The following is a 7,874-nucleotide window of genomic DNA, read 5'->3' as shown; positions in this document are numbered from 1 at the left end:
TGATGATACACAGCCAGCTCTAATTGAAAGGGAGAGTGTTGAGGATAACTCTACTCCCTTGCCAGATGACTGTGTCCTTCAACCGGAGAGAGTATCTAAACAAGCAGAGATCTGAGAAACAAGTGCGGAAAAGAAGTGCCCGCTTGGCTGAGCGTGGAGACTCTCTCTAGAAGCCTTTCCCTTGGGAACTTTGGGAAGGAAGACCCCCCCCCCCCTTTTGAGGGGAGACTCTGCACTTCAATAAAAGTTTCGCTCCCAGTAATTTCCCTTGCGGTGTCAACGTTGCTTACCACTAAGAAGGTTCATTGTCTCCAGTTTCCAGCTCCTCGACTCAGGCGGCCAGCTGGTGCCGCAACTCATGAGTAGACCTGGATTTAGGTCTACTTTCCTGTCCTTTCGCGAACCAAGATTTATTTCCACGATCTCAAGTTCCTGCCTTGCTACTAAGATCTATTCTTGAACATTTGGACATTGCTCATCTGCCTAGCTTACTGACTTAATTCCCCAATCCAAGGCTATCATCAGTTTTGAGTGTGTTTCGGTTTCCGGACTTTGGACTCTAATACTAGACATATTCTCAAACATTTCTGGACTATTTTATACTTTTTCTTAGAGGGCTATTGCTTGTTCAACTTTTCCACCAATTCATTTTGGGATTATTATTTGCTTTAATAAAGATATTAAAAGATTATTGGTCTCTGTGTTGGTTTTCAGTGCTCTCGCTGCCTGGGCTGCAACAGCCACACTCAATGCAGGTTGCATCAGGAGTGCTGGTATTTCTGCAGCAACAACAGAACAATTATGGGAAAGTATGTATTGGACCGCAAGAAGATCCAACCAGTCCATACTCCAGGAAATAAAGCCCAACTGCTCACTGGAGGGAAGGATATTAGATGCAAAGATGAAGTACTTTGGCTATATCATGAGAAGACAGGAAAGCTTGGAGAAGAGAATGATGCTGGGGAAAATGGAAGGAAAAAGGAAGAGGGGCCGACTAAGGGCAAAATGAATGGATGGTGACCTTGAAGTAACTGGCTTGACCTTGAAGGAGCTGGGGTGGCAACGGCTGACAGGGAGCTCTGGCATGGGCTGGTCCATGAGGTCATGAAGAGTCAGAAGTGACTGAATGAATAAACAACAACATGTATCTTTTGAAAAAAATTGGCTTACAGAGGAAAGACAAAGAAAAGTCTCACAAGCCTGAGAATGGAGTAGGATGCATCAGAAAGCTGGTAGGATTCTATGAACCCAAGCCTGTTGGGTAACAACTTAGGGACTTAAAGGTGTTTACCTTGGAGAAAAGAAGACAGTATGCCCATCTTTAAAGATCTGAAGGGATGCAATGTAGAAGAAGTGAGCTTGTTTTCTTCTACTACAGAAATTAGCACAAGAACCAATGGATTTAAATGACATGTAAAAGCTGAGAAACACGTAATGACAAGAGCAGTTTGAGAGGAGGATACAGTGCCGGAGAAGGTGGTGGGCTTCCTTGAATTTTTTTTAAAATAATCTTTATTACAATTTTCATTTAAAACAAAGTATAAGGTGAATCTAAAATCATGAAAAACACATAAAATCAAAGAAAGTTTGGGGAAAGAAAAAGTCAAGTAGCAAGGAGAGAAAATAGTCGGTGGAAAAAAAAGGGAGGGGGGAAGGGTTGATAGTACAAGGAGAGAGAGAGAAAAAAAAAAAAGAGGGGAGAGGGAAATAGTGTCCAAGAAGTGTCAAAATAAAGATGATAGAAAATAAGAAAGGTCTAGATTTTCTTTGGTGGTGACTTCCCGGGACTCTTCTAGGAGAGTTTTAGTCCTTTTCCTTGATCCGCTGTCAATTCTCGATTTTTCCTTCTCCTGTCTATCTCTATGTTTCTGGTTCTTTGGTTCATATTTTCATGTTTTTACTCCTTATTTGATTTTTAATATATTTCTTACTTTTCTTAGCCATTTTTTTCATATTTATCCTTTGTTTTTGTTTTTTTATATCAGTATTTTATAAATTTTTTGTTTTAAATATTCTGTAACTCTGCTCCAGTCTGTCTCTTTTGTAGATATGCCTTTATTTTCAGATAGTAAGAAGGTAAGTCTGTCCATATTTCTTATATCTTGGATTTTATTTAGCCATTCTTTCTCGTCCGGTATCTCCTTTTTCTTCCAAAACTTGGCATAGCAAATTCTTGCCGCTGTTATTAGGAGGTAATTTGTTTTCCTTGAATTTCTTCAGATGTTAGATGGATGTCTTTCAGGAGTGCTTTGGTTGTATGATCCTGGCCTGGCACTTAATTATTCTTGAGGTCCCTTCCCACTCTAAAGGCCTGTGATTAGATCAAACACAGCGAAAATGAGATGGATAGATTTTCATGTCCCACATTCAAACATCATAGTTCCAGCAAAGCAGTCACAACAAATATTTCAAATTCTCCAAATACTGGAGTGCCAGAGGTCTCAACCGTCCTTGCCCTGGCAGATTGTGTGGCTTCTGATGTTCCGCTTTGGTAGGAAATGTCAAGAACCACATTACAATTCTTTGTTGCACTCCGAAGTTGCTTGCTCATGTATTGCCAGGAACAGAGTCTCGACACCAGGAGAGATACATTTTGCATTTGACCTCAGTGCCGGAGGGAGTCATTGTGAAATACCATATTAAAAGAAATAGTTAGCATAACCTAAAAACAACAACTGCATTGCTCTGGAGCAGATAGATGGGTGAGGAGATATGAATCTCATGAGAAACAGCTGCAGGGAAAGGGGGCAGGACTTCAAAAGCACCCACGGGAGAACAAAAATAGATAGAGCTTGACGAGAGCTTCCCTTGGGCACCTTTGCAAGACAGAACTCGGTTCTGCCAGACTTGCCAGGAAAGGGCAGCATCAGAGTAAAGCAGCCAATGCTCCACTTATCACTGGGAAGAAGATCTTGGAGTCCTTGTGGACAAGTTAAACATGAGCCAGCAATGTGATGCGGCTGCTAAGAAAGCCAATGGGATTTTAGCCTGCATAAATAGGAGTATAGCATCTAGATCCAGGGAAGTCATGCTCCCCCTCTATTCTGCCTTGGTCAGACCACACCTGGAATACTGCGTCCAATTCTGGGCACCACAGTTGAAGGGAGATGTTGACAAGCTGGAAAGCGTCCAGAGGAGGGCAACTAAAATGATCAAAGGTCTGGAGAACAAGCCCTATGAGGAGAGGCTCAAAGAGCTGGGCATGTTTAGCCTGCAGAAGAGAAGGCTGAGAGGAGACATGATAGCCATGTACAAATATGTGAGTGGAAGTCATAGGGAGGAGGGAGCAAGCTTGTTTTCTGCTGCCCTGCAGACTAGGACACGGAACAATGGCTTCAAACTACAGGAAAGGAGATTCCACCTGAACATCAGGAAGAACTTCCTCACTGTGAGAGCTGTTCAGCAGTGGAACTCTCTTCCCCGGACTGTGGTGGAGGCTCCTTCTTTGGAGGCTTTTAAGCAGAGGCTGGATGGCCATCTATCGGGGGTGCTTTGAATGCGATTTCCTGCTTCTTGGCAGGGGGTTGGACTGGATGGCCCATGAGGTCTCTTCCAACTCTACTATTCTATGATTCTATGATTCTAAGAGATGGTGCTTGGCTTCAGAAACAAAAAAATTAATGCAGGCCTAGAGTGTCTCTCCACTAAGACATGATTTTAATGCTGGCAGCAGTTCCTGATCAGAACGTTACTTCTGAAGAATAGTTGCACATGGAGCACCACATTATTTGGTGTCATGCAAAGTCAATTATATACATTGTGTGTGTCTGTATGTACCTATTGACTTTTGGTGACTCTGGGAATTTCATAGGATTTTCTCACGCAAGGAATATTGGTGGTTTTGCCTTCCTCTGCAATATAGCCTACAGCACCAGGTATTTGTGATCTCTCAGAATTGGCCATGCTTAACTTCCAAGATCAGACACGATGTGTTGCCCATGGGGTATTATCCTGGTGGATCATAGACATTATTCATCAACTAACAGGATTAGGACACCTTCAGAAACACTTAACACCAGATTTAATGACTCAACATGCCCGCCATTGTTAACTAGTTGGATAACTCTGGAGTCATGGAACGGTGGCCTTTACCCCATTTTTGGATGCTTGGTTAAGGTAGTAGTCCCAATTTGGGGGAAGGACGACTTTGTAAGCACAGGATGGTTATTCTGGTTTGCAATCTGATTAATTGACAGACAGCAAAAACTGGAGAACTCATACTGCATACATGTCGGGATTATAGCTATGTGCGGGTCAGAGAGAGAGAAGTTGGGAAGGGGGGCATTATCCATCAAATAAGAATCCTTCTACACAATGGAATCTCATTCAAGTCCCCAAACTTCTAGCATTGTAGAGAGACACTGAGACACTTTCGGCCTGCACGCCACACATGCACTCTCCTTGGTAAGAGAATGAGTGTGTGGCATGCAGGCCCAGAAAGTGCCCTCACCTGCCAGTGCTTTTCTGGGCCTGCACAGTCACAGAGCAAGGGTGCCGGCAAACACTATGGAGGGCAAGCCCTGGCAAGCTGCCAGCCCCGCTGTCATGATCTCCGATCTTTGACATCTCTGGACACAGAGCAAGCGCCGACAAAGAACAGATTCCAGCCATAAAACGGGCCAGCCATAAAACCTCAATTACCCTCTGCTATGTGAGAGCCCCTATATAAATGGGCTACAGAGAAGATTCTGGTATTCTGTACGATAAAAACCTGTTGGAATCTACCCAGCGTGTGTCTTGGTGCTTTCTTCTGGGGAAGACTTACCCACAGCACAACTGGAAGAAGAGAACCTAACACCCGCACCAAGGATCCCACCATGAATCCGCCCCTAACTCCGATGAAGAGACCTCAGCAGTCACGCAAGGTAGGTTTCCCTGAGCGCAATCCCTCTTCTCTCTTCTATAACTGTGATGCTGAAAAGCAGGTTTGGAGCTGGTACCACTCCCACTTGCTTTCGTGTCGAGTATATTTTCGTACGGGGAGGGACCTTCCCATTTCGTGCCTTCAAAGGAACTAAATAAACAAATAAATGAATGAAACGGGAGAAAAGAATTTTGCACACATGACTAATGTGTACATTGTATAAATGCTCAACTGAAAATTTAAATTATTACAGTGCAAGAAATTCGGGAACAGAAGGGAAATTTAATTGGGGGAGGATTATCATTTTGGGGAAATATGCCTTCATTTTACCTCCCATTTCATAGCCACATCCTTGGCAGCTGCTGCAATACAATTATTTATTTACATTAATACTCAATGTTTACCTTGATACTGATGACTTGCCTTGTTCCATCTCTCAACTGAATTGTATAATGTGAACACAAGTCCTCCCATGACGCCACATGCCTTGATGGACAGGTGGCTGGGCTTTCCTTCCTAGTGCTTGAAATGAAAGGCAGGAAGCTGCTTCTCTGGGCCACTTTTAGCATAATGATTAACCCAGTCCTGGTTTGAAGTCTGAAGCCAGCAGCCTTCTTGTTCCATATAGACTGCATTCAGGCCATAGGCCATGCTCCATTGCTAGGATTAGGAATGTAATGTCCCTGCCAGTCCAACGCAGGCACGTACACTACATTAACTCAAAACCAATGAAGCACAACTCTGGTAATTGAAGGCAGAGCCAATACATAGCAGTGAGATGGAGTCAGGCTCAGAACAAAGACAACAGGTGTTCATTTAAATTCCGCACATGAACCCCTGCACCTTATAGACTGGAATAATTTCCATCTGTTGTCCTTCTGCCAAGTCAAAAATGTGGCTATTTTAATAAACCAAGAATACCCACGGTAAAGCTTGGAAGTATAATCGGCACTGGACAGCAAAAAATCTCCCATAATGGCAGTTGTTGGGAACAAGAATCTGCAAAAATTGGGCAGATGTTAGAAACATCAGAAGTTGGAATCATGCAACTCTCCAGATATCACTAGATTGCAAGTTCCAAACATCCAAGCCAGCACAGCCAGAGGTAAGGACTACTGCAAGATGCCATTCAGGCTGGAGGGGAAAGCTTTTCTTTCCCCTCCAGCCATACAAGGGGAAAGCTTTTCTTTTTCAAGAACTGGATTTGAACCCGCAGCAATCAGTTCTGGAGAATAACGAATTTCAGTAGGTTTTCCTGCAACATTATCTAAAAAGTTGTGACTAGAGCAGGGATAGGAATTGTACAACTGCTCTGATGTTGTTGAACTGCAACTGCCAATATCCCTTACTACAGACTGTGCAGTCTGAAGTTGCTGAAGGTTGCACTCCAGAACACATGAAGGGCAGTGTTGCACCCCAAGGCAGCGTGAACACTGGAAACTAGACAGAGACCAATAATCATATAATATCTTTATTAAAGCAAATATAAATTCAGGAATGCATAAGCAGAAAGGATGAGTGGGAAATAGTCCTTTGTGATGAGGTATGAATAAGTCCAAAAAGATGAAGGAAAATGTCCAATATTATTGTCCAAAGTCCGAAACACCGAAACACGCTCAAACTGTTGCGAAGTTTGAGCGGGGAACAAGAAGGAAACAAGGCTGAATAATAAGGTCACTAGGAGATCGTGGATATCAAAGCAGGAACAAGACGAAGCGAAGATCAAACTTGATTCAGGAACAAGGCAAGGAAGTGAATTTATTCCAGTTTAAATCGGGAGTTTAAATCGGCTTGGCCGTCAGAAACAGGAGGCTTGGCTTGGTGAAATCAGGGAACTGGAGTCGGTGAACTGTTCTCAGGAAAACGCTACGTTGACACCGCAAATTGTCTGCAGTGCAAGGCACTTTTATGGAACGAAGATCAGATCCCAATGAAGGGAGACCAAACTCCCCAAAAGTTCCCAAGGAAATCTTCTTATCCACAATCCCCTCGAGATGCCAAGTGGCTACTCCTTCTAAGCCCTTGTTTTTCTGATCTCTGGCAATGCAAAAACTCCTTTCGGTTGAAGGGCACATTCTCTGGGGAACTCTGGACATCTGGTTCAGCTACGGGAGTAACATCTCCAGTATCTCTCCCAATTAAGGAAGCATCTGAACTATCAACAGCTGGCAGCTGTAACTGAAAGGAGCTCGGAGAACTGGGCAAAAGGTATGAATAAGCTTCATCCTGGTCAAAGTTCATTTCTGGATCAGGTTCAGAATCCAAAGGTGGCTGGGGTATGACAGGCAGCATAATTCTGATTCTGGATTAGGAGAGCTCTAAAAAGAGCTGTGAATCCTATCAAGAATTTCTTGTTACTACCATTATTTCCATGTACAACACTCTATGGTAGGTACATTTACCGATCCTGCATGCTCTGGTGTTCTGTTCGTTGGGCATGCTTCCAAACAAAAACTTTGCTAGGTCTTACTTTTGGGGGAGGCCTTATATTTAGCAATTCAGCAAAACCTCTACTAGGTCTTATTTTCTGGGGATGTCTTATTTTAGGGGAAACAGGGTAGTAGTGATTTGAACCCAAGTCTCTCTGTGTTTTCCCGTATTTAAAGGAAACATAAGAAGTGCATCCTAAGCAATGGCTTTGTTCCTGTTAAAGGCTTCTCAACAGAATGTCTTCTTCAAGGACGTTTCTTTATGCAAACAATAGGAAAGGAGAAAATCAGAGGCAAAGATGATCCGATTTGACTAGAGATGACCAAATAGTCATCACACATCTCCATTCTTCAAAATGATTTCCTTCTGATTCAGTCATACTGCCCTTCCTACTTGACAAGAGACCTGGGTCAAGAAGTTAAAGTTAGCACAAACTGGAAAAGAATCAACATATTTTTAAATGGCGGATGCTGTTTGTTTTACATTCATGTGTTTAAGGTTTTTCTTGACAGTTCAATTGTTTTATTTTAATTGTTTAACTATTGTTTTTGTTTTCAACATTTGCTAGCTGTCTTCAGCA

This window comes from Anolis carolinensis, chromosome 6 (genome assembly GCF_035594765.1).
Source record: "Anolis carolinensis isolate JA03-04 chromosome 6, rAnoCar3.1.pri, whole genome shotgun sequence".
Taxonomy (NCBI): domain Eukaryota; kingdom Metazoa; phylum Chordata; class Lepidosauria; order Squamata; family Dactyloidae; genus Anolis; species Anolis carolinensis.
The sequence above is the reverse complement of the archived record's forward strand: the minus strand, read 5'-3'. Positions refer to the sequence as shown.